Source organism: Neoarius graeffei, chromosome 11 (assembly GCF_027579695.1).
Source record: "Neoarius graeffei isolate fNeoGra1 chromosome 11, fNeoGra1.pri, whole genome shotgun sequence".
NCBI lineage: Eukaryota > Metazoa > Chordata > Actinopteri > Siluriformes > Ariidae > Neoarius > Neoarius graeffei.
Genome location: NC_083579.1, coordinates 34,423,051 through 34,450,242, shown reverse-complemented (window position 1 = coordinate 34,450,242; position 27,192 = coordinate 34,423,051). Strand labels below are relative to the sequence as shown.

Sequence of the window (27,192 nt, the reverse complement as noted above, 5' to 3'; positions counted from 1 at the left end):
TATGTACAACTAGTTAGCTAGTAAAGTACGTTAATGCAGACTAAGGGCATCACACGCTTCTTACAAAATTTCAAATGAAACACGTCATGTTTGCAACACTGACAAAATGTTATCAAGTTGAGGCCGAACTTTCGTAAAATCACATGTAAAAGATATTCGCATCCGTTTCCTATCTTCATTTTTTCTCAATATGTTTAACCATCAGGTGTTAAATTTGATTTAACAAAATTTGATTTTCACAAGGTATAAGGATGAAGGGGTTAATCATAACTGGCTGTCCATTGTGAGAGTGGTATTAGTAGTAAACTTATGTGTAGACATATGGATATATTATGTATATAATTAATTATATGATATAGTCATAGAGAACTGATATCTGAATAGTTGAAGTAATAATTAATATACAGTGTATGTATGTATATATATATATATATATATATATATATATATATATATATATATATATATATGTGTGTGTGTGTGTGTGTGTGTGTGTGTGTGTGTGTATACAATGGTGCTTGAAGGTTTGTGAACCCTTTAGAATTTTCTATATTTCTGCATAAATATGACCAAAAACATCATCAGATTTTCACACAAGTCCTAAAAGTAGATAAAGAGAACCCAGTTAAACAAATGAGACAAAAATATTATACTTGGTCATTTATTTCTTGAGGAAAATGAACCAATATTACATATCTGTGAGTGGCAAAAGTATGTGAACCTCTAGGATTAGCAGTTAATTTGAAGGTGAAATTAGAGTCAGGTGTTTTCATTCAATGGGATGACAATCAGGTGTGAGTGGGCACCCTGTTTTATTTAAAGAACAGGGATCTATCAAAGTCTGATCTTCACAACACATGTTTGTGGAAGTGTATCATGGCATGAACAAAGGAGATTTCTGAGGACCTCAGAAAAAGCGTTGTTGATGCTCATCAGGCTGAAAAAAGGTTACAAAACCATCTCTAAAGAGTTTGGACTCCACCAATCCACAGTCAGACAGGTTGTGTACAAATGGAGGAAATTCAAGACCATTGTTACCCTCCCCAGGAGTGGTCGACCAACAAAGATCACTCCAAGAGCAAGGTGTGTATAATAGTCGGTGAGGTCACAAAGGACCCCAGGGTAACTTCAAAGCAACTGAAGGCCTCTCTCACATTGGCTAATGTTAATGTTCATGAGTCCACCATCAGGAGAACACTGAACAACAATGGTGTGCATGGCAGGGTTGCAAGGAGAAAGCCACTGCGCTCCAAAAAGAACATTGCTGCTCGTCTGCAGTTTGCTAAAGATCATGTGGACAAGCCAGAAGGCTCTTGGAAAAATTTTTGTGGACGGATGAGACCAAAATATAACTTTTTGGTTTAAATGAGAAACGTTATGTTTAGGGCGGCACGGTGGTGTAGTGGTTAGCGCTGTCGCCTCACAGCAAGAAGGTCCTGGGTTCGAGCCCCGGGGCCGGCGAGGGCCTTTCTGTGCGGAGTTTGCATGTTCTCCCCGTGTCCGCGTGGGTTTCCTCCGGGTGCTCCGGTTTCCCCCACAGTCCAAAGACATGCAGGTTAGGTTAACTGGTGACTCTAAATTGACCGTAGGTGTGAATGTGAGTGTGAATGGTTGTCTGTGTCTATGTGTCAGCCCTGTGATGACCTGGCGACTTGTCCAGGGTGTACCCCGCCTTTCGCCCATAGTCAGCTGGGATAGGCTCCAGCTTGCCTGCGACCCTGTAGAAGGATAAAGCGGCTAGAGATAATGTGATGTGTGTGATGTGTGACGTTATGTTTAGAGAAAAGGAAAACACTGCATTCCAGCATAAGAACCTAATCCCATCTGTGAAACATGGTGGTGGTAGTATCATGGTTTGGGCCTGTTTTGCTGCATCTGAGCCAGGATGGCTTGCCATCATTGATGGAACAATGAATTCTGAATTATACCAGCAAATTCTAAAGGAAAATGTCAGGACATCTGTCCATGAACTGAATCTCAAGAGAAGGTGGGTCATGCAGCAAGACAACGACCCTAAGCACACAAGTCGTTCTACCAAAGAATGGTTAAAGAAGAATAAAGTTAATGTTTTGGAATGGCCAAGTCAAAGTCCTGACCTTAATCCAATCGAAATGTCGTTGAAGGACCTGAAGCGAGCAGTTCATGTGAAGAAACTCACCAACATCCCAGAGTTGAAGCTGTTCTGTACAGAGGAATGGGCTAAAATTCCTCCAAGCCGGTGTGTAGGACTGATCAACAGTTACCGCAAACGTTTAGTTGCAGTTGTTGCTGCACAAGGGGGTCACACCAGATACTGAAAGCAAAGGTTCACATACTTTTGCCACTCTCAGATATGTAATATTGGATCATTTTCCTCAATACATAAATGACCAAGTATAATATTTCTGTCTCATTTGTTTAACTGGGTTCTCTTTATCTACGTTTAGGACTTGTGTGAAAATCTGATGATGTTTTTGGTCATATTTATGCAGAAATATAGAAAATTCTAAAGGGTTCACAAACTTTCAAGCACCACTGTAGAAAAGAAAACATAATGAAGGCTACTGTGTGTATATATATATATATATATATACTATATATAAGGAAGCTAGATAATCAATTTATATTGACTTAGGAAGATGGGTGGGATTAAATAAGTTTTTACTTCAGCCCACTCCTTTTCGGACATGTAAACTCAAAACTGCTCAGTGCGTCCTTGTTTGTATTTTTGTTTTGTTTTGATATTATATTATTATTACCTATATTATTTATGGTTTATTTTCTAATTTAGTGGCTTTTTACGTGTTCTTGTTGCAAATGCTGTTTTGCTTTTCTTGTTTTCTGTTTATTTATTCATTGTTTGTTTACATGTTCAAAATAAACCATCATCATCATCATCATCATCAGGCGACTGTTACATATAGCAGGAGAGTTTTATGATGAGTTTTTGTTTTTTTGTCCTGATTTTTTTTTTGTTTCCACTTGGTGGTATCAGAAACATCGTAATTAGCAAGTGAGTGCACATGAACTCCATTACAATGTCATAATTACAACTCGGGCGCTTGTATTTTTCTGTGATCACTGGCTTGTCAATAACAAAACTAACGCAACGCCAAGAGCAGACGTAAAATGTAATAAGTTAAATATGCAGGTTGATTGGTCAGGTGATCAAAACCGCTTGAAAATACGCTGCATAGTACAGCACTGCCTCCGAACTCATACGCAAGAACTTTTGGGGAGAACCTGAAGGTGGCATTAATTTGCCTCGTAAAAACACGTTAAGTTATGGCACTGAAGTGCATCACATCACCATGAAGTTATTTTCTTTCTCTGGCGGTGGAATCTACAGAAAAATATACTAACACAGAACCCAGACAGGAACTCTGGCTAGTGACTTATCTCGTGAAAAAAAAATTATTACAAGTGTAATGTTTATAATGTTACCGAAGTGTATTAATGCTAAAATGTGTTCATGTTAGCTGATGTGTTAAATAAAGTCAGTTAAAAGAAACTTAAAGTGGAACTGAAGTCATTTTTAAACTTGCTTTATTTCTTAATTAACGTGTTATTCAATTACGCTTTTGGTTTTAGTAACCTTATATCATGACTCGTATTGGCAATTATATTATAATGTATTATATTATATCGTATTGGCAATTATATTATTATACTTACCGGCCTATTCGGTTTTTAGCCGTGTTGAATTTAGTTCGTTTGGTCCATGGCAGGCGTCGCTTATCCGCGTGAGCTTCACGAGACTTGTGCGAGACTTCGAAACGTGAAGTGTCAGCCAGGTGTCAGTGCCGCCATTTTGATAACTGTTTTCCAAACGAAGTATTGCACAAAAACGAGTTTAAATCATGATTACTGCCTACTTTTTTCAAACTTTCCTGATTGCTATCAAAACAAACAAAACTTCCAGCTTTTCAGCATTCGAAAGAGGGCGTGCGCGTCTTTTGACAACGTTGGCAGATGTCGGTCGCTTTGATTTCCGCTGTACGTTTTACTTCCGTCCTACGATGTCTCGCACAGGTCTCAGCGAATCTCGTTTACGGCCGTTGCTTTGACATATGGACTGATATATTACAGAGCGTTTTTCAAACACTCATAACTTGCTATAGCAGCGACAAAATAGCCGTCAAAAATACATTCCTATATTTAATAAAATGAGATCAATAGAATTTTGAAATAAAAAATTTGCCTTCAGTTCTCCTTTAAAGTAAAGTGGTATACAAGCGCCGTAACATAATGTTAAGCTTACGTAAGCGCCGTCTGTGCTTTTGTTTAATGGTGATAATAACGAGCTTTTAAAATCGCTACCGTTTAACAAATATTTACAGATACAGCAGACACAAATTTGCCTACTTGGATACAACTGATAAATAAAACAGAAGGAACGTGATGTGGATTTGGACTGAAGCAATAACATGCTCAGCTCAACACCCAGCGCTGAGGACGAAAAGAAAGCAGTGAAATATCCTTCATGTAGAGGACCGTGATTAGTCCAGCGCTCGTAATCGGACGGATTGGTTGTTAAGTGATTTCTTTTCAAACTTCTGTAAGAGGATCAGGAGTGTGAGAGGAGCTTCAGTCAGCACTCCGAGCACTCTGAGCAGTCAGGATGGAACGGGAATGGCTTTGGCGGGATTAGTCGGGGGTTTGAGGTCATGCATAAAGTCTGCAGGCTGTCCGGGACACAGAGACACACTCGCAGGGCTTAATTAGGTTCTCCACAAAGCTGAGGAACAACAGCCATTGTGTTTAGTAGATACAGTTTACAGCTAATTACAGGCAGTAACTGGGTCTCCTGATACATCATCAAAGCTTCGGAGAGGAAAAGTACATTTACTGCACTAGAATGTAAAACAGGCTGATTTACATTCTTGTAAAGACTTCTTAAGCAGCCTGTGTAGAAAAATTAGCCGTCATTTCTCCATTGTCACGCTGAGCCAAAAAAAAAAAAACCCAACAGAAGTCGTCTCAGTGTTTAATTACCGGCTTTCTTCAATTTTACTTCAGCAAGTTCTCGTCATTTTAATGAAAAAAAATTTTTTTTTTTAATTATCAATGGCAGAACTGGAGTGAACAAATCAGCAGCCCAGGATGAGCCCAGTTCATATCTGGTACACTGAACAACCTGAAAAAAGAACAAGAGTGCTCTGAGGGCACAATATCCCCCGCTGGCAACTGTACCATAACTCTGGTAAAATGCGACTGAATTGAACGAAATTACAATATATACGTATTATCGACATGTAACAAAGAATCCTGTCAAGTTTCATGAAATTCTTCCACAAATTGTGAGAGGAGTTGATTTCAGAAGGCGAGTACCCTTCCCAGGACGGACGGACGGATGGACGGACATCGCCACGACATAATCCGCCTTCGGGCCTTTCGGCCAGCGGGAGATAAAAACCGTGAGGGAAGTTGATTTCAGAAAGTAAGCACACCTTGATGAAATTGCCAAAGTACAAGTTTGTTAATAATCAAGGGCATAACTCTGGGAAAATCTGCCCAAATTAAACGAAATTTCAATCTGCGTATAACTGTCATATAACAAAGGCTTTCGCCGAGTTTGGTGAAATTCCTCCATAAATTGTGAGAGGAGCTGATTTCAGAAGAACGTACACCCTCATGAAATTGTCAAAGTTATTTAATCAAGGGTGGTGTAGTGGTTAGCACTGTCGCCTCACAGCAAGAAGGTCCGGGTTCGAGCCCCGTGGCCGGCGAGGGCCTTTCTGTGCGGAGTTTGCATGTTCTCCCCGTGTCCGCGTGGGTTTCCTCCGGGTGCTCCGGTTTCCCCCACAGTCCAAAGACATGCAGGTTAGGTTAACTGGTGACTCTAAATTGAGCGTAGGTGTGAATGTGAGTGTGAATGGTTGTCTGTGTCTATGTGTCAGCCCTGTGATGACCTGGCGACTTGTCCAGGGTGTACCCCGCCTTTCGCCCGTAGTCAGCTGGGATAGGCTCCAGCTTGCCTGCGACCCTGTAGAACAGGATAAAGCGGCTAGAGAGAATGAGATGAGATGAGATATTTATGCGAGTTGAAACCAATTGTTTACATTAGTTCGTATTGTCTGTAAATTTAAACACACCAATGAATACCAAATTTCTCATGTAAATCAGAGGCGTAGCTCGGATTTGGGGGGCACACACTGACTGGCAGCCTGAGTACATTATGCAACAAAAAATAATTACCATTGCTAGTTTTAGGCAGCTTAGAAACCGTCTCTTCCATTATTGCTGTTTCTTCCACGTTTTCTTGATGCTGTGTTCTAGAAACGGCACTAAAACTTAGCTTCGAAACCACAAAATGCAACTTTGATGGAAAAAATATATACACTACCGTTCAAAAGTTTGGGGTCACCCAGACAATTTTGTGTTTTCCATGAAAAGTCACACTTTTATTTCCCACCGTAAGTTGTAAAATGAATAGAAAATATAGTCGAGACATTTTTCTGGCCATTTTGAGCATTTAATCGACCCCACAAATGTGATGCTCCAGAAAGTCAATCTGCTCAAAGGAAGGTCAGTTTTATAGCTTCTCTAAAGAGCTCAACTGTTTTCAGCTGTGCTAACATGATTGTACAAGGGTTTTCTAATCATCCATTAGCCTTCTGAGGCAATGAGCAAACACATTGTACCATTAGAACACTGGAGTGAGAGTTGCTGGAAATGGGCCTCTATACACCTATGGAGATATTGCACCAAAAACCAGACATTTGCAGCTAGAATAGTCATTTACCACATTAGCAATGTATAGAGTGGATTTCTGATTAGTTTAAAGTGATCTTCATTGAAAAGAACAGTGCTTTTCTTTCAAAAATAAGGACATTTCAGAGTGACCCCAAACTTTTGAACGGTAGTGTATAATAAATTGCTTACCTCTCTTCATGTCGAAAGGAGGAGGAAAGTTTTGCTTGTTTTGACATGGCGAATTATTAACACGAGGAAATACTTGTAATTTGCAACTAAAAAGACTGCAGCTACACTGGCAGCTTGAACATGCTTTCTACTGCGATTGTGTTGTGCTTGTGCAGAACAGTGCCTGTCCTGCGCGCCTTAGTACGTGCACCTGAAGGCGTGCCTTGGCGCGCGCACCTAACGAGCTCCGGCACGTGCGCCGTTAACAAAGAACACCTGTCTTTAATCAATGAACTATGTTTGGGCTGTTTAAGGACTGCGCCCATGCAAGGACGATACGAAGTATTACGCTGCGTCTAGGGACGCGAAAAATCCGAAAAATACATTTCTCCATTCGGTAAACCGGAGATTTTCAAAAGTTTTGTCAAATATCCGGAATCCGGAAGACTTTCATCCCTGGATAATCCAAAATTTTACCGAGGTTGGAAATTATGAACTAGGTTAAAAATTTTAACCCAGGTCAAAAAAAAAAAAAATCACGTAGGTTGAAATTTTTTGACCTGTAACACATACATTTCCACCCACTCAGAAGCACGAGGAGGATATGAATGTTTTTTTTTCAAATTCATGTTATTTTCACGGCAGCACGGTGGTGTAGTGGTTAGCGCTGTTGCCTCACAGCAAGAAGGTCCTGGGTTCGAGCCCCGTGGCCGGCGAGGGCCTTTCTGTGCGGAGTTTGCATGTTCTCCCCGTGTCCGCGTGGGTTTCCTCCGGGTGCTCCGGTTTCCCCCACAGTCCAAAGACATGCAGGTTAGGTTAACTGGTGACTCTAAATTGAGCGTAGGTGTGAATGTGAGTGTGAATGGTTGTCTGTGTCTATGTGTCAGCCCTGTGATGACCTGGTGACTTGTCCAGGGTGTACCCCGCCTTTCACCCGTAGTCAGCTGATATAGGCTCCAGCTTGCCCGCGACCCTGCACAGGATAAGCGGTAACGGATAATGGATGGATGTTATTTTCACGAATACCAATTTTTTTACGCGAACTCACATATTAATGATTTACACATGAAGCTGTTCGTATCCAGCTTGATAAATGAGGCCCAGTGTTAATCTCTGTTAAAAGATTCTATTAAACATTTTAGTTCCCTTGAGTACGTAACCAACTTAACTCACTCACTATACACTAACATTAGCTACCTCTTTTTAGCCCCATCAGTTAGTGTGGACAGCACACGGAGCGTCGAGGAATCAAAATATTTGCCCACCCCAGCAGGAATTTAATCTGCTTTTCAGACTCCTTTCCCTTGATGCTAACGATCTGTAGCGTCATTAAACACATCACAATCCCACGCTAAAGTGTCATTTTGAGATGAAGAATGCTTTCAGAAGCGCTTAAGGGTGAAATAAATCCCCCTGCACTGCCTCAGCTAATAACATCTCCATCATGTGAGCTGTGGGATAAACTGCTCTTATATCGCAGACGCAGCAAACACGCCGAAATGGATTCCGTTACTGAGACATACGTCAGTCAATACACCGACAGCACAATCGATGCTTATTCACTTTGGACATTTTCTTCCTCATCAGCAAAACAAATCAGCAGCAAGACAGTCTAATTTAAAAAAAAAAATCATAAATATAATATAGATTATCTGTAATATAATAATCCAACAAATTTAAAGAATATTGAAATTTGGTGGGATATAAAAATCCTAAATAAATCTCATCTCATTATCTCTAGCCGCTTTATCCTGTTCTACAGGGTCGCAGGCGAGCTGGAGCCTATCCCAGCTGACTACGGGCGAAAGGTGGGGTACACCCTGGACAAGTCGCCAGGTCATCACAGGGCTGACACATAGACACAGACAACCATTCACACTCACATTCACACCTACGCTCAATTTAGTCACCAGTTAACCTAACCTGCATGTCTTTGGACTGTGGGGGAAACCGGAGCACCCGGAGGAAACCCACGCGGACACGGGGAGAACATGCAAACTCCGCACAGAAAGGCCCTCGCCGGCCACGGGGCTCGAACCCGGACCTTCTTGCTGTGAGGCGACAGCGCTAACCACTACACCACCGTGCCGCCCAGATATACATATAAATGTATTATATAAATATAAAAATATAAAATGCATATAATACATATAGTCATTAAATATTTAAAAAAAAAACTACTTACAAATAGGCAGGTGGGTGGGAAAAGTTTTTTAAAAAATTATTCATCCATTTTACAATAAAAATCCAGCTGTGTTCATAAAATCGTTTTTTTTTCCTCCAAATAATTGTTTTCCGATCACATGCTTAAATATACAAAATGGACACGCCACCGTTTCCTCCTGCCATTGTTAACATCTCTGCTAATTTGTCTCAGGTTGCCATGACAACAACAAGGTTTCCCAGTCCAAGCCTCAGCATCGACAAAGCGAATCGGTCAGAATATAACGTTACCATAACGACCAGTGGCATTTTATTCTTCAAGTTATCCAAGTTTCTGGTTGTCGCGTCGTCATCGTCTGGTCATTTGCGTATCAGACGTGATTGGATAAACGCCACTGAGTGACATCACAACTGGATTTGTACAGACGGAGTGAGAAAATGTTTGAAAACGTAAAAAAAAGGGGAACGTTGTAGTGTTGAGCCAAACGCCAGGAGTTAACCATTTAAACACCTGTTAAACATTAACACCCTATTAGAGTGTGTTAGTCTGGAGACCGTCTGTTCAGCCCGTCTGCACCCCCCCGATGTGGAATGTGAATGTGTGCGTAGTCTAAACAATGTTATCTAGTCCTAAATTGAATAAGACTGACTCGCCCTGTCGCGTTACGGTTCCACGGCAATCTGTCAGCACTGGAGGAGTCGCTGTGGGTTTGTGAGATGGATTAGAGATCGGTTCGTTCATCCGTCACACAAATCTGACCGAGGAGGAACAACAGAGGTCAGAGCGAGCCGGTCAGGGAGGTGTCTCTCTCTCTCTCTCTCTCTCTCTCTCTCTCTCACACACACATGGAATGTGTTTGCACATTATTTTGGCCGATACTGCAAAAGATATCATATCACGATACTAGAAGACGATACACAGTGCATCGTGATATCCTTCAGATGAGGTTTGGCTCACAAAGTGTTGACAAGCGGCATTAAAATTTCAGTTCAATTTTGTCCAATCGGCTACTTGGACGTTACAGTGCAGATTATTATCGCAATATTATCCAGCGGTCGAAATACTTTTTTCCAGTGTTCTGCAATATTGCAGAATGTCAAAATTTTGTTCTGCAATTTGGAAATATTTTCTGCAAATACACAAGCCTCCATACTACACCCTTCTCAACATAATAATGCCTATATTTACATCATATCTAGCTTTACAACTCATAGCATTAGTGTAATTCTTTATTCTCTCACTCTGTTTTTAATTTCAGTCTTCACAGATCCTTCTCTGCAGCAAAGTTATCATTCCATGATACCTCCGCAGGTCTTTCATCCCCCTCGCCCTGACACTACGGGCTACTACAACTTGAAGTATACCAACTAATTCATAAATGTACGACTGTAGTTATCGCACCCACACATTATCCTTCCACACAACATACTAATAAAGGTATCACCACAATAAAAAATAGGACACAACTGTTCTTCAAGAAACAAAACATTCATTTTCATGTTACACGTCATGTTACGGGGTGGCACAGTGGTGTAGTGGTTAGCGCTGTCGCCTCACAGCAAGAAGGTCCGGGTTCGAGCCCCGTGGCCGGCGAGGGCCTTTCTGTGCGGAGTTTGCATGTTCTCCCCGTGTCCGCGTGGGTTTCCTCCGGGTGCTCCGGTTTCCCCCACAGTCCAAAGACATGCAGGTTAGGTTAACTGGTGACTCTAAATTGACCGTAGGTGTGAATGTGAGTGTGAATGGTTGTCTGTGTCTATGTCTCAGCCCTGTGATGACCTGGCGACTTGTCCAGGGTGTACCCCGCCTTTCGCCCGTAGTCAGCTGGGATAGGCTCCAGCTTGCCTGCGACCCTGTAGAACAGGATAAAGCGGCTACAGATAATGAAATGAGATGAGAAGTTTCTAGCTTGAACAATAGACTGTTACCCAGAATGCACTTCATTCACAGTGTTTGCATCTGCAACCTGTAGTTTTAAATTGAAAGCAAGGTTTCAATTCTACACTCGGTTACATCTTACGATGATGCAAAGAACTGATGCCATTAAGGAATAAAACCCAACTGGCAAATGGAAAGACGTTTGGGTTCATGGTGTTTGCCTGGCTTCTAAAGTGCAAGGTCATGAACTGAACTGAGAACGACTGCAGGGGCTTCACTGCTCTAAACTAACAACAGACAACTGCGTACAAACTAATCATGGCAGAACTGAGAGCTACAGAACTACTGAGAGCTACAGAACTGAACCGATGAGCTTTGTCTTACAGGGCAACTGTTTTACTTTGTGCTAGTCCGCACCACAGGCAACACAGCACTAGTAAAAAAAATAGAACATGTACACAAAACATGCATTAGTACGGAAGCCGAGAGAGGCCCTTCATATAATCCTTTTTTTTATTCACCTTGTTATCCCGAGATAACGACATAATTAATTCAGGATGTCGAGAAAACAACACAACTAATTCGAGATCTCGAGAAAACAAAACCATTATTTCGAGATCTCGAGAAAACAAAACAATTATTCCGTGATCTCGAGTAAACAGCTGAGAAATGGTTCATTCAGGTGCGCCAAGAGACTTGTGATATGCTGACTTTGGGGCTATTTCTCATTCTGTATAGACGCAACTTTGGTCATTAGAATGTCTGGAATAATCGATCACCTAATAAGGCAATATTTTGATCAGGGGTTGACACAGGGAGAGATTGCATTAAGTCTTTTAATAAGGGATAATTTCAAAATTAGTCCGCGGCACCTCCGCAGAAGACTGGCCCGCCAATTTCTAAGTCTTCGTTGTCTGACCCACAGGAGGGCGCAGCTAGCCTGGGCCCGCCCATCCTAAGCGTGACGCAACACGAGGGCCTGTTGCGAGCTATCTACAGCTCTTCCACGCTCCCGAAAAATCGGGAGCCAATCAACTTTGAGCATCTCCAACGGCCCTGGGTAGAGGCGTGTTCAAGGCAGTGACGTAATAGAACTGCGACCGGAAGCCATAGATTGTTTACAGAATCTATGCCGGAAGCGCTTCATTCACTAGAAACATTACGAACATGGAGCAAGTTCTCATTGAAAACGGAGCAAAGAGCAGCCCTGGACGTATTTATTGAAAGGAAGGACGTTTTCGCCTTGCTCCCGACCGGCTTCGGTAAGAGTTTAATCTACCAGTTAGCCCCGTCGCGTCACATACGTCAGAGGAAAGAGTGATGTGATTGGTTTAAGCTTCGTCACAGCCTTTTCTGGCTTCGACCAGTAGCAAACTGAGGCATTTCAGGGAGGCGGGTCAACCACGGGCTCTGGGAAACGGTTGGGCTTAATATCTTTGCCAGACCAAATGCTCGCAGAGCTTTGAAGTCGCGTTAGCCAGACTAGGGCGCAGCTCTGCTAGAAATCTCAGCTGTTTTCTCGAGATCACGGAATAATTGTTTTGTTTTCTCGAGATCTCGAATTAGTTGTGTTGTTTTCTCGACATCCTGAATTAATTATGTCGTTATCTCGGGATAACAAGGTGAATAAAAAAAGATTATATGAAGGGCCTCTCGCGGCTTCCGTATATTAGTGTAGCTTGGTATGAGAAAACAAAATATTCAAAAGTATCTATGAATAAAGGTAAAATACTGTTGCTGTCTTCAAAAGGGATATAATATCAGTATAATTTTGCATGAGTCAACAATACAATATATACAAACCTATACAATTTACCAATATATATGTATGCAAGATAAGAACTAGTCAGCAGCGACTGTCTTCATTTTTGTCCCCCTCGCGGACGCGCGATCTGTCACTGTTGTTGTTGGAGTCACGCTGGCTGCCGGTTTTGCCGAGATATGATAAAATCGTCCTTGTTTTCTTGCCATTTTTGTCGGACTCTTGCCCCGAAGAAACAATCCTCTTCTTGGGAGCCATGTTTGTTGTGCCGCATTGAATTCTGGGAGACGCATGGCGGAAACTGCCGAACACTGCCGAGGTAGTTGTGGGGTCCTCCCGGCGGGTATTAAAAGTGACGAAATCTTACATCGGAAAATGGCAACTGCCCTTATTTGGTTGTCGTCGCCTTTCGTCGGTATTACGTAAATATTGCTCAACTTTGACCTGGAAAACGCCATCAGGTTCACGCGCCGCAGGTTTCAGTTCATTTACAGCGCCGCTAGTTTGCTAAATTGAGAACCATTGAATCCCGAGCCTGATTTTTTCAATCTGAAAAATTGCAGGTTGTTTAATTTTTCTTCTGCAATCTTGAAAATCATTGTGCAAAATGCAGACTGCAGACGGGTATTTCGAACACTGTTATCATATCATGATATTGAGCCAAAAAAAAAAAGAGTGGAAATCTGCACTTGCACTTATAATTCACTTTGCATTTCTGGATTTCTGAGAAAAGGGGGCATGGCCAGACAGACACATGTAACATATTATTATACATACTGGACACTTTTTCAATGGAATAAAAACGTCTTCTATTCCCTTCTTGCGGGTTTCATTCATTTGGTTTGATAGCATGCAATATTGTCAGCATATCGCTTATCCTACGTGTATTACAGTACGTCACTCTACCCAATGGAGAATGAGCGGTGAATATGGTTTACGATACTGCATGGTTGTCAAGACAACATGACGTCACACGTCGGAGACGTAAAACTTCTGCAGTAGAAAGCAACTGTCCCTGTGCCTGAAATCGCTCACTCGTTCACTACTCCCTGCTCACTAGATAGGGAATTACCATACAGAGTGAGCTCATTGGTAAAATGAAAAAACGCTTTCGGACACTACTCCGTCACGCTGGTATTTACGTCATTACTGTCGCACAATTAAAACGTGCCAGATCAGTCGCTGGTGGGTTTTCAAAACAATAAACACATGCGTTTGTTGTGATAAATCCATATGATACTGAGCGCATTTCCCACATTAATCAATACAGAGTAGCTGCATCTTTCAGTTCTTTTAAATCAAGGCTGAATCCTTTCTTTCTTCTTTGCCGCCGCCTTTTATTTAATCAAATTTGAGGCTTTTGATTAATTCCTCACTCTGCACTCTAACTTTTATTCTTGTATTTTATCTTCTTATTCTATTTTAGCTAATTTTCTATTCTCTTTCTATTTTTAACTGTACTTGAATATCCGTTTATAATGTGTTTCTTCCTCTGTCCATTCACCCCAACACACTTTTTTTTTCTTTCAGTGCGACCGCAAGGCATGATGGGATATATTGCTTGGTTAGTGACCATCGGTTGTACACTACTTTTTTCACGGTGCATTGTACGATACTATGAGTGCACTATATAGCAGTGTTTTCCCCAGAAAAAAATTAAAGCCCTAAATTCTGGCATGATAATACACAGACAATTAGCGAAACTCGGGGGGGAAAATTTTTTGAAAATAGATGCTCTCAGGTGCATTTTCAGGGTCTCTGAGAGGTTTTAGATACATGATTATAGGATAGATTTTACCAGTGTTTCAATGATTTCTGACCTAAATAGTATTAAAGTGTAGCCTGGCAAGCCAGACTAAATGTGAATATTTAGTCTGGCCTCGATCCGTAGACATTTCCGAAGGAGGTGGGAGGAACAACCCGCTGTCTTTCAAACTGTCTGTGTGCGTATAGGCCAACGCTCTGACCAATCAGCGCAACAGTGACTGTGACGTAGTCAGAGCGACAGAAAGCAGTGGGGGAGACCTTGAAATAAATAATTTTTCAAAATGCGTATTAATTAATAAACAGGTTCTAGATATTAAGAAGTTTGGAGATAATGACCACAAGTTTGGAGTCTGTACCACATACTCTCATTTTTTTTTCCAAGTGTTTTTCAAGGGTGAAAAACCCCAAGTGAAATAATTTCCCTTAAATTTAAAATAACGGGAAAATAAGAAACAATCAAAAAGTAATGTTTCAAAGCTGTTTATTAATTCTTCGTACTGCACAAACTAGCCCCATCCTTTTGGCTACGAGCGGAGCCAGCTGGTAGATCAGACTTTTGCCATAGCCGGTCGGCAAAACAGCGAAAACGTCCTTCTTGAAAAGGAATGAGCGGAGAGCCTCTTCCTGCTCATGTTTCAACGAAAACTCCAAGTCTAATTCTTCTAAAACTGATTCCAAAGCGGAGTCAAACGCACGCTGTTCACTAGCCGTAGCCATCTTTCCTGTTGTGCTTTCTCCAGCGTCGCGCAGCCTTGTCGTCACTCCTGCAAAAGCCCGCCCAAAGAATCCAAACAAAAACCTTGCGTTGTGATTGGCGGGCACGATTTGATGCCCGGGGTGTTTTTGTTTATATGGTGCGAGGCTAGACCCACTCGTAGGCAAAAATATTTTTGGCCGCTAGGCGGGTGGGTCTAGTTTACTAGGCTAATTAAAGTGCATATCACGGGTAAATTCAGGAGCAAGATCAATGTCAGTGTTTTCCCCAGAAAAAAAATTAAAGCCCTAAATTCTGGCATGATAATACACAGACAATTGAGCGCCGAAGGTGCGAAGTGAAGCTAGTGGGGTGCGGGAGCATGGTGCCCCGGAAACATTTTTGAAAATACATGCTCTCAGGTGCATTTTCAGGGTTTCTGAGAGGTTTTAGATACATGATTATAGGATAGATTTTACCAGTGTTTCAATGATCTCATCTCATCTCATCTCATTATCTCTAGCCGCTTTATCCTGTTCTACAGGGTCGCAGGCAAGCTGGAGCCTATCCCAGCTGACTACGGGCGAAAGGCGGGGTACACCCTGGACAAGTCGCCAGGTCATCACAGGGCTGACACATAGACACAGACAACCATTCACACTCACATTCACACCTACGGTCAATTTAGAGTCACCAGTTAACCTAACCTGCATGTCTTTGGACTGTGGGGGAAACCGGAGCACCCGGAGGAAACCCACGCGGACACGGGGAGAACATGCAAACTCCGCACAGAAAGGCCCTCGCCGGCCACAGGGCTCGAACCCAGGACCTTCTTGCTGTGAGGCGACAGCGCTAACCACTACACCACCGTGCCGCCCTGTTTCAATGATTTCTGACCTAAATAGTATTAATGTATACACATTTGAAATTTCACCTTAAAGTTCAACATGCAAGTGAAACTGTTCTGTTATAGATTACTGAGGTATATGATCGACTGAAAACTTACGGGGATTCCTTAATTATCTATGATCAAGTAGTGTTGTAACAAAAATGTGCATGAAAATATGAACGGTGGTTTGCTCCATCTTATGCAATCCAGTGAAGAGAATCGATCATCATGACCTCCTGTTGATCACAAAGGGATCTGAACCTAAGACCTGCCACCTTAAAATAAGTTGCTGTATTACTATAACTGTAATGATTTAGAATGTTTCTGATGCAATTACCATAATATATGTATAACTAAGATACACTGAAAAGAAAAGTAAGGCAGCTGCATATTATCAAGTTTAAATTTTGGCACTCTATTAAATGGACTAGATTAAGATTAAAACATACTTAAAGGAAAAGAAAACTTAATTCATACATTTAAATTTGCAGAAAGATTATGTACTTATAAACCAGTGCTGTCAAAAATGTCGCGTTATTAACGCGTTAACCTGACTCAATTTTAACGGCAATAATTTTTTTATCGCGAGATTAACACTCTGACATGATGAAGGTTTTTCATAAGCTTTTGAAACTGCCAGGAACTTGGAACAGAGACTTTGCTTAGAAAAACGATAGCAGCTAGACTGTAATGCCACGCCCCGCACAGCCAGAGTCCTCTGCCCCCCCAAAGAACCAGCGTGGGCAGGGCGCGCTAGTAGAGATGGGATTTATGGCTCTTTGATGGGATCCGCATCTTTGTGATCCGTTCTTTGAAAAGAGCTGTTCAAAAGACTCACTAATTTGGCTCTTTTTAAATATTTATTCAGTTTTAAGAAGACAGCGTCTAAAGAACCCAGATCCCTCTGAACTGTAAACTCAATGCTATCCCAGAAATCCTTCCTGTAATATGCAAATTTGGCCGCCTCTGATTGGACAGCGCGACGCATCAACAGGCAGAAAGTGTAAAAGTACAAAATGTGTTAAGTGAGCTGAAACAGTAAAGATCAGATTCAATGCAATATTTATCAACGAACAACTTAGTTAATATAATAGTGTACTTTATATTATAATCAAGCATGTCAAGCCTACCGGCACTGTGTAACCTGTCTCTCTGATTAGAGTTGTAGACTAACTCAAGCAGTAGATCACTTCACTCATGGTTCTTTTGCTAGCCCCGGTGCTCGGCTTAGGTTTCACTTTGCAGTGGCTGTGTCAAGACGTGTTATGCTTTGCAATAAAAAAAACATTGGTACAAAGCAAGCCCATTCACTTTTTTGTGCTGAGAAGAGAATTACAATGGTTTTTCATGTGAAAAAAATGTGCGATTAAATTGCGATTAATCGCGAGTTAACTATGACAGTCGCGACATTAATCGCGATTAAATATTTTAATCGCTTGACAGCACTATTATAAACACATTCATTGTATTCACATTCAATGTAGCATAATTTTGAATAATAATGATAAGCATATTTGGCAGTGTGAGGTCACTGTGAGCCTTTAACCAAAGAATAACCCGGAGCCGCCTTTTGTTAAATGGATCCCAGTGACATCACACCGCCAAAAATGCTGATGATTATTATTTGAAATGATGCTATATTTGACACATTTGGACAACTTCACTTCGTGAGAGTGTTTATAAGCACATAATCTTTCTGCAAACCCAAACTAATGAATTAAGTTTTCTACTGCTTTAAAGCAGATTCATTCTCCTTGGACACAGGAAGGACGCATCCTGCCAGTCAGCTCGACTCCAGCACAGAGGAGAGAGATGGTGAGAAGGAAGGAAGATCACAGGCCTGATCAATTCTGGCACTGAGAGAATGCTGGTGTAGACACTGTAGTGCCAGCTGTCATCGTCGTGGCGGTGGACAGAGTAGCTGTGCTTTTTGAGCCAGTCGCTGCAATCAAACTTGACGACGTTGTCGTGACAGTTGTCTGGTTTCGTGCGCCATCACTCACGTGGGTTTGTTGACATTTAGTCAACCAATCTTTGATCGAAGCCATAATGATAATAGACCAGGTCAAACTTTTGTGATTAAAATCAGTTGGCTTTGTCCGTCTGGTGCGGGACAACATCGGCAGCCAATAAGATCGCTTATAATGAATCGGAAACTTCCGGGATGTCTGACGTTTTCTTTCGATATTTTTATTGGACGGTTTGAACACGTGATCTTTACATAGCCAACAGATTACAGGTTGTTTACATCATACCACGCAGACATATTACTTTGACAGAATCAACACAAACATTGGAAAAAAAAGAGCGCTTGTTTAACACAAATATCAATCAGTATGTAAACGGATCTGTTATTTGCTCTCCTATGTATCTAGTTACTTGTGGGTAGGAAATTTAACGTACTGGTATAAATTTAAGCGTATCGGATTTTAACTAAAGCGACTAAGCGTATTGGCAGGCAGAGCAAGTGTATCGGGCCCGATACGCTAAAACACTTTGGGGAAAACCATGATATCGGGTGGAATAATTCTCACTACACATTCGGACAGCACTACAAAATGGCAAACTCACTATATAGTCCACTCTACAGTGAGTAGGGAGTGATTTCGGACACAGCGTGTGACAATTTGTAAACAAACATGGCCGCCAGGTTTGCTTCGTTAAATACGGAAGATTTTGAGAGAATTTTGAATGAAAAAGAATGCGTTGAACAGCCGAAAGGAATGTGTATGGATAATAATAATAATAATAATAATAATATTGGCTGGATTTTTCGTGGCATATCAGATATATTCCATTTAGCTAACTCACCTTTGACTCGTTCAATATCAAGCTAGCTGAATGGAATATATCTGATATACCATGAAAAAAAGCCAGCCAATATTATTTAAATATCGCATACACATTATGTTATTATGGGGGGGGGGAATGACTGGAAGCTACGTATGAGTCAGGAGTGGCTACAATAACATTTAGAAGAAGAAGCCTTTATTTTTGTCACATGTACACTCCGGCTCAGCGAAACTCCTCTGTATTTACCCCATCGGAAGCAGTGAACACACACACACACACACACACACACACACATACACACACACCTCAAGTAGTGGGCAGCCTGGGGTTAGGGCACTTCAGCCATGAATACAGAAGGAGCGGAAAGTACTGCTCAATCACTCCCCCTACAATTTTCCTGCCGGTCCCAGGAATCAAACCGGTGACCCTTTGGGCCCAAGGTTGTTTCTCTAACCTTCAGATCATGGCTGCCCCCATAGTCAGGGTAGCACATGAGTTATTAGCTATTTCTAAGCATATAAAAATTTAAATACCACAATAACTACATCGATCTGCACGTCCTGATACAACCGTCAATCATTTTGAGCTGAGAATCAAAGCAGAATCGTTTACAGACTGAATCGATAGAAGAATTGATTTTTTTTCCCCTCACAGCTCATGACAGAATCACTGACTGCGCTTTTTTTTTCTTTTTGCAGGTTTAAAAAAATTGCTGATCTGCCACAGGAGACCAAACTACAATAACTACAGCCGAAGTTACAGTTTCACGCCTCAACAGCGAGCAGAACAAACCAAAGCCATGTGTTAGGAGCAAAAAGCTCTGCGCTGTTCAGTCAGTTAAAGCGAAACGTCTTCGGTCTGCGTCCAAACCTCAGGAACTCCTCACAATGAGAAGAGGTGATGAGTCAGCGACGTTTGTTTAACCATCATGAAGTCTTTAATCTTCCTCTGTGTGTGTTGTGTAATGCAGCTATTGTGAGTGAATAAAAATCACTATGTTAATCCAGACCTGAATCACAGTGTGTGTGCTCAGCATCTCAGCTGATTAAAGCTCTGTTCAGACGACCGAGTGCAACGTTTAAGACTAAAACGCTGTTACAGGAAAAGCATCAACGTCTGGGTTGTGTGTTGAAGCGGAATTACTGTTACGACCCTGTGGTTAATTATTTACCTCTAACAGAACATCCTGAAGTGTTTTTATTCCTCTTTATACCACATATGCAGACACACCTTTATTAAAGAGCAACAAGTTGTGCTTTTTATCCATTTATAGTTACACATAAACAACTTCTCGCTTATGCTATAGCAGCAGTGAACGGTCGTTCCTTCACCAGCTGCTCTTTTATCCTTCTCTTGCGTTTAGTAAGACAAAAATAAAACAACTCGTCAGCGTAAACTCTTGCGTCTTGAAAATGTCGGAAAACTTAAAGCTACATCGTTAAGATAAATGTGAAATAAACGTCTTCTTACAGAAAACTACGTACAATATTTCAACATTTAAACACATGGGTTTATATATCGAGCGCATTAATATAAACCTGTGATTTGCAGCTGGATTTGCGATCCACAATTTCACACATTCACACTCCTGAGCTATCGGAGCAGCAGGTACTAAACCCGACACTTTAACGACACACAATAAAAGTGTCACGTGTTCCGTTTACACTATACAGGTCAAAGGGTCGGCCGAGCAAATGGTCACTTATTTACTTTTGTTAACTTATCTATTGTTCTACTACAGATGTGTTTGTGCACCTGTTTCGAGCGACCAATTACTAACACGACAAAGCAACAGAATGAAGAAGATAAAGACAATTGACACCAACTTCAACAAAAATACAGCAGTCGCTTAAAACGTTTTGAATCTTCTCTGCCGTTCCGAGACAATTTGGATCCTCGAACAACATCAACGTTTGAAAGGTTCAGCACGTAGGGTCAAGCGGAAACGTAACTACTGTATAACGAATCTCATGTGGAACAGTTCACGTAGCGCACATACAGTACTGGGGAAAGGTCTGAGGCACCTTATTTTTTTTTTCATACATCTTTGCTATAGATTTCTACTTTATGACATCTGCAATACTGAGTCAAAACATTACAGAAAACATTTTAGAGTTCCAAACGTTCGTTTTCCAGCACAAAATTAAATGTTACAGGAAAAAAAAAGTTTCTATATGGGCAGCATATTACATAAGAGAGCTTCTGAGAGCTTTTCAGATTACAGTGGTGCTTGAAAGTTTGTGAACCCTTTAGAATTTTCTATATTTCCGCATAAATATGACCTAAAACACCACCAGATTTTCACACAAGTCCTAAAAGTAGATAAAGAGAACCCAGTTTAGAGCAATTCCAGCGTTATGGACGTGACACTTGAACTCAAAATGGCAACAAATGACCCAGTGCATGTTTTATTGTCTCCCAGTATTTAAAAAGGTGTTGCATATTTTAAGGCTGTACCATACTGGAGAAGTGATAGAACAAGAACAATTCCCATAGTACATCTAGGGCATGCCAGAAAAGGCCAATAAAAGATGCGTTATGGATGTGACAGAAAAAGTATCACTTTTCTTGGGTGACTGTACATTTTTATCAAACTCTGTGAAATCGTAAACCTAATGTCGAAATGGAGATATCCATTTGATAGAGGGGTCCAAGGTGAATATTAAAAAATCTTTGTTTAAAATATTTTGTATTTCATGCAGAGTTTCTGAAGGAAAAGTCAGCGTTATGGATGTGACGCGTCTGAAATAGACATGGCATATGTTTAGAAAATCAGCAATTTAACCACCATAACCCTTTGAAAAACTCTCTAAATATCAGCTAAAACTATCAAAGTTCTTAAATAATATTTAGGATGGCTATTGTTTTGCTGTTTTGTGGATTTTAGCATACATTTCTGTGGCTTGTGGCAATAATATAGAATTGTACATGATCAAAGTTGATTTTAGCTTGGGTTTTACATTATAAGAAAGAAAGACTGACAGTGACACATTAGGTTGGTTACAAATTGGTTCAACTTATTCACATCTGTAAAATACAGGCCTAGGTGATATCTCTGGGAGTGGTTTTGATGTATTACATGTTGCTTTATTTTTGCATGGTGAGGTTGACATTTACATGGAATTGCCCTTAAACAAATGAGACAAAAATATTATACTTGGTCATTTATGTATTGAGGAAAATGATCCAATATTACGTACCTGTGAATGGCAAAAGTATGTGAACCTCGAGGATTAGCAGCTAATTTGAAGGTGAAATTAGAGTCAGGTGTTTTCAATCAATGGGATGACAATCAGGTGTGAGTGGGCACCCTGTTTTATTTAAAGAACAGGGATCTATCAAAGTCTGATCTTCACAACACATGTTTGTGGAAGTGCATCACGGCACGAACAAAGGAGATTTCTGAGGACCTCAGAAAAAGCGTTGTTGATGCTCATCAGGCTGGAAAAGGTTACAAAACCATCTCTAAAGAGTTTGGACTCCACCAATCCACAGTCAGACAGATTGTGTATAAATGGAGGAAATTCAAGACCATTGTTACCCTCCCCAGGAGTGGTCCACCAACAAAGATCACTCCAAGAGCAAGGCATGCAATAGTCGGTGAGGTCACAAAGGACCCCAGGGTAACTTCTAAGCAACTGAAGGCCTCGCTCACATTGGCTAATGTTAATGTTCATGAGTCCACCATCAGGAGAACACTGAACAACAATGGAGTGCATGGCAGGGTTGCAAGGAGAAAGCCACTGTGCTCCAAAAAGAACATTGCTGCTCGTCTGCAGTTTGCTAAAGATTACGTGGACAAGGCAGAAAGCTATTGGAAAAATGTTTTGTGGACGGATGAGACCAAAATAGAACTTTTTGGTTTAAATGAGAAGCGTTATGTTTAGAGAAATGAAAACACTGCATTCCAGCATAACCTTATCCCATCTGTGAAACATGGTGGTGGTAGTATCATGGTTTGGGCCTGTTTTGCTGCATCTGGGCCAGGACGGCTTGCCATCATTGATGGAACAATGAATTCTGAATTATACCAGCGAATTCTAAAGGAAAATGTCAGGACATCTGTCCATGAACTGAGGCTACATCCACACGACAACGGCAATGAGATGTTATTTAAAAAAATATCGCGTCCAAATGGGCAACAATCAGTAAAATATCAGGTCCATATGGCAACGCAACGCTTGCTGAAAACGATGCAATACACATGCCACACCTCTAGGGGCGCTGTAAGACGGTCCCTTCGGAGACACCAGAACAATAGAAGAAGTAAGGACGCATGTGCATAAACTATTATGCGCGAGACTTCATATTAGCCACAAAGTCAGGAAAATCTGTTTGTAAAATTACATTATAATGACCAAATACAATGAAAAGTATTTTTCCAGTCTCACCTGTGAAAGGTAATCCCATGTGATCTCGTTTGGACGGCAAACCTGTTGGTACAGTTAAACGCAGCTAATCTTTATTCTCCGCTTTGACCTCTCCAAAATGGCGGCGAGGATGACATGATTCTACGCGGAAGGCGGCGTCTTTAATGGTCTGGAATAAATTGAATGCTACACGTTGATGGATTAATTTGTTGTTTCTCACCTGTGAAAGGTAATCCCATATGATCTCGTTTGGACGGTAAACCTGTTGGTACAGTTAATCGCAGCACATGAATCTTTATTCTCCGCTTTGACCTATCCAATATGGCGACGAAGATGACGTATGATTCTACGCGGAAGGCGGCGTCTTTAATGATCCGGAATAAATTGAATGCTACACGTTGATGGATTAATTTCTTCTACGCCCTTTTTGAGGAATGTATTGTAGGACTTAAACCCACATCTGAAGAGGTGAGCTCGCTCCTTTTTTTTTCCCTATTTTTGCTGGCGGGATTGACTCTGCCCTAAGGGCAGAGTCTCTCTCTCTCTCTCTCACTTTGCACCATTACACAATAAATATTCACAGTGAAAATATTTTGTAAGCGCGTTTCATGAACCAAGTTATAGGATTTGTTGACAACTCGCATCGAGTTCGTTACACTTCTACCCGGCGTGAAGCACTCACAGTCATGTGGTTGCGACGTCATCGTAAACAAATCCGTTCTACTCATCCAGACGACTTCACAACGGCAACGTTGCCAGATCTTTCCACTCTGGAACCCGTTCTCAAAAAGATTGCGTTTTGGGCACCCAAAACGCCGGTGCCGTGTGGACGCCAGGCCTAAACGATAAGCAATTGTATCGGAGTCACCTGAATCCGTTGCCGTGTGGACAGGGCCTGAATCTCAAGAGAAGGTGGGTCATGCAGCAAGACAACGACCCTAAGCACACAAGTCGTTCTACCAAAGAATGGTTAAAGAAGAATAAAGTGAATGTTTTGGAATGGCCAAGTCAAAGTCCTGACCTTAATCCAATCGAAATGCTGTGGAAGGACCTGAAGCGAACAGTTCATGTGAGGAAACCCACCACCATCCCAGAGTTGAAGCTGTTCTGTACGGAGGAACGGGCTAAAATTCCTCCAAGCCGGTGTGCAGGACTGATCAACAGTTACCGCAAACGTTTAGCTGCAGTTATTGCTGCACAAGGGGGTCACACCAGATACTGAAAGCAAAGGTTCACATACTTTTGCCACTCACAGATATGTAATATTGGATCATTTTCCTCAATAAATAAATGACTAATATAATATTTTTGTCTCATTTGTTTTTGAAAATCTGATGATGTTTTTGGTCATATTTATGCAGAAATATAGAAAATTCTAAAGGGTTCGCAAACTTTCAAGCACCACTGTAGAAAAGAAAATATAATGAAGGCTACTGGGTTTTGGTGCAAAATTACGAAGCGAGTGTGGCTGGTTCTGCAAGATGCTCAGTAAAACCTACAGCTCATTTCCTTATCAAACTGCACTCACTGTACCTGAGACTTTTTTTTTTTTAAAAGCGAAGGGTCGTCTCACACCAAATATTGACTTTGTCTCGTTTATTATGGCTTACTGCTGTTTATAGTGTTTTTTAACGTTGAAACTAGGGCTGGGAATATTAACGCGTTAATCGCGATTAGATTAATGTAAATTGTGATCGCGAATATTTTTTTTAATCGCGATCAGAGTTTACCAGCATTTTCCGCACTTCTACCATCCACATGCAGCTCCTCTGGTTGTATGAATTAAACTCATTTTCGGTTAAATGCGCTATTTCGAGTTTGCTAGTCTTTTGTTCCTTCTACGCATCCGTAAGCAGCTCGAGCGGAAGCGTGTGGTTTCCATCGAGTCGTTGGCATTGGCATGGAAGGACACGCTGTTGTCTTCAGTTTAGTCCTCTTTTGTGATGGATAAGCAACGGTTTTCTGGACCTCTGAATGGTTTGTTTGAATTTAAGTTATGAAGTGCTTTGTATGGTTATTTATTTTTTTATGGTGACATTTTATTTTTGAAGAAGAGAGTGGCCTGACATTACATTGTTCATAGTCAAATCTGAAGTAGAGACAAGTGGGTCTACATGGCACTTTTTCTGATTTTTTTTCTTGTGTTCATTTATTTACAATTTCTCCAAAGTAGCCAGTCATTCATTCTTAATACTTGTTTTCCTTTCTCTACACTCTTTTTGAAATAAAAAAGGCCAAAAGATAAATTCTGCTTTTGTCTCTGTCTTCATTTTATTCCAATTTAAGACACAATGGTCAGAAATACTTTGCATTGTGGGTTTAACTTTAGATTCGAACGGTCTTACTGCAAAATATCAATTTTACACATGCAAAGTAAATCAAGATTAATCGCGATTAACTATGAAATTTCTGAGATTAGTTGCGATCAAGAAAATTAATCTTTTGACAGCCCTAGTTGAAACATTTCACTCTTTTTGAAGGCATCTTTGCTGTACAGCAAGCCTTTTGCACGCTACCGTACATATATATTCTGTCCTTTGCCATAGCACTATTTTTTTCTCCCCCCTCTTATCTGCACTATTATCATGTACCATGATATTACAGGCATTTAGTAGATGCTCTTATCCAGAGCGGCGTACAACGTACAAACCCAGAGCAGCCTGGAGAGCCGCTGCCTTACTCGAGGGCACTTCAGCCATTCCTGCCGGTCCAGGGAATCAAACCAACGACCTTTTGGTCCCAAATGTGCTTGTCTAACCATTAGACTATGGCTTCCCTAGAGTACCGTATCACATGTTGCACTATTACTGTTACAGTTCCACCATCTATACGGCTACAAGACCTCACTGTGTCACTTTACACCACTAGTTTGTGCACACCACCAGTGGATGTAGTGTCATTACCAATTCTTGTTGTTTGTTGCTGTCTTTTGTGAACACTTGTCCTTATTTAGCTCTGTTATATTTTATTCTATTCCCTTAGTCTACATTTATCTCTGTACTTGAGCGGCTGCAACACCTGAATTTGCCCTCATGGGGATCAATAAAGGAATATCTTATCTCTTATCTTATGTTTTGTAAAACCTGTAAACACACCTGCGAACACGATACGGCAAGAGAAAATCATTTCCTTTGCCATGGTTCAAAAATCACTTCTGTGCTAATCAAGGAAGCTGTACACTCTCAGGAAATAAAGTGTATTATTGTCCCTTTAGGGGTCCAACGGCTTGTCAGTGGTGCAGTACCTTCTCAGGGATTCATCTGTACCCTTTATATTAGGGCTGTGCAATTAATCGAATTTTGATCACGATTTTGATTTTTGTGTCAAACGATCTCAAAATTCATATAATCGAGTTGAAACGATTATTTTGCCATTTGTCGGGGACGCACAGACTTTGTAATCCAAAGAGACACACGAGAGAGACACACACACGGGAGAGAGAGAGACACATGAGACATGAGAGAGAGGAGAGACGAGCGAGACACAAGAGGGAGGAGAGGCGAGCGAGACACGAGAGGAGAGGCGAGCGAGACGAGACGCATGAGAGAGCGGCAAGAGAGAGCAAGACAGGGGAGAGAGATGCGAGCGAGATGAGAGAGAAAGACACGGGAGAGAGAGACACGAGCGACACGGGAGAGAGAGACACGAGCGACACAGGAGAGAGAAAGACACGGGAGAGAGACACGAGCAAGACAAGAGAAAGACACGGGAGAGAGACACGAGCGAGACGGGAGAGAGACACGAGCGACACGGGAGAGAGAGACACGAGCAAGACGGGAGAGAGAGACACGAGCAAGACGGGAGAGAGAGACACGAGCGAGACGGGAGAGAGAGACACGGGAGAGAGACACGAGCGAGACGGGGGAGAGAAAGACACGGGGGAGAGACACGAGCGAGACGGGAGAGAGAAAGACACGGGAGAGAGACACGAGCGAGACGGGGGAGAGAAAGACATGGGAAACACGAGCACGACGGGGGAGAGAGACATGAGCGAGACGGGAGAGAGAAAGACACGGGATAGAGACACGAGCGAGA

General features: G+C 41.5%; 1 protein-coding gene across 6 annotated transcripts in view; it reads right to left on the bottom strand.

Moving 5' to 3' along the window:
- Positions 1 to 27,192, bottom strand: part of tiam2a (TIAM Rac1 associated GEF 2a) — a 232,283-nt gene that overhangs the window by 165,368 nt on the left and 39,723 nt on the right. Inside the window, exon 1 of one of the 6 annotated variants that reach the window (XM_060933757.1) lies at positions 6,865 to 6,991. The exons of the other annotated variants lie outside the window; for them this stretch is intronic. The gene's annotated coding sequence lies outside the window, so the exon portion shown is untranslated. Of the gene's footprint in view, positions 1 to 6,864; positions 6,992 to 27,192 lie in introns of those variants that run through there. 6 annotated transcript variants of the gene reach the window in all.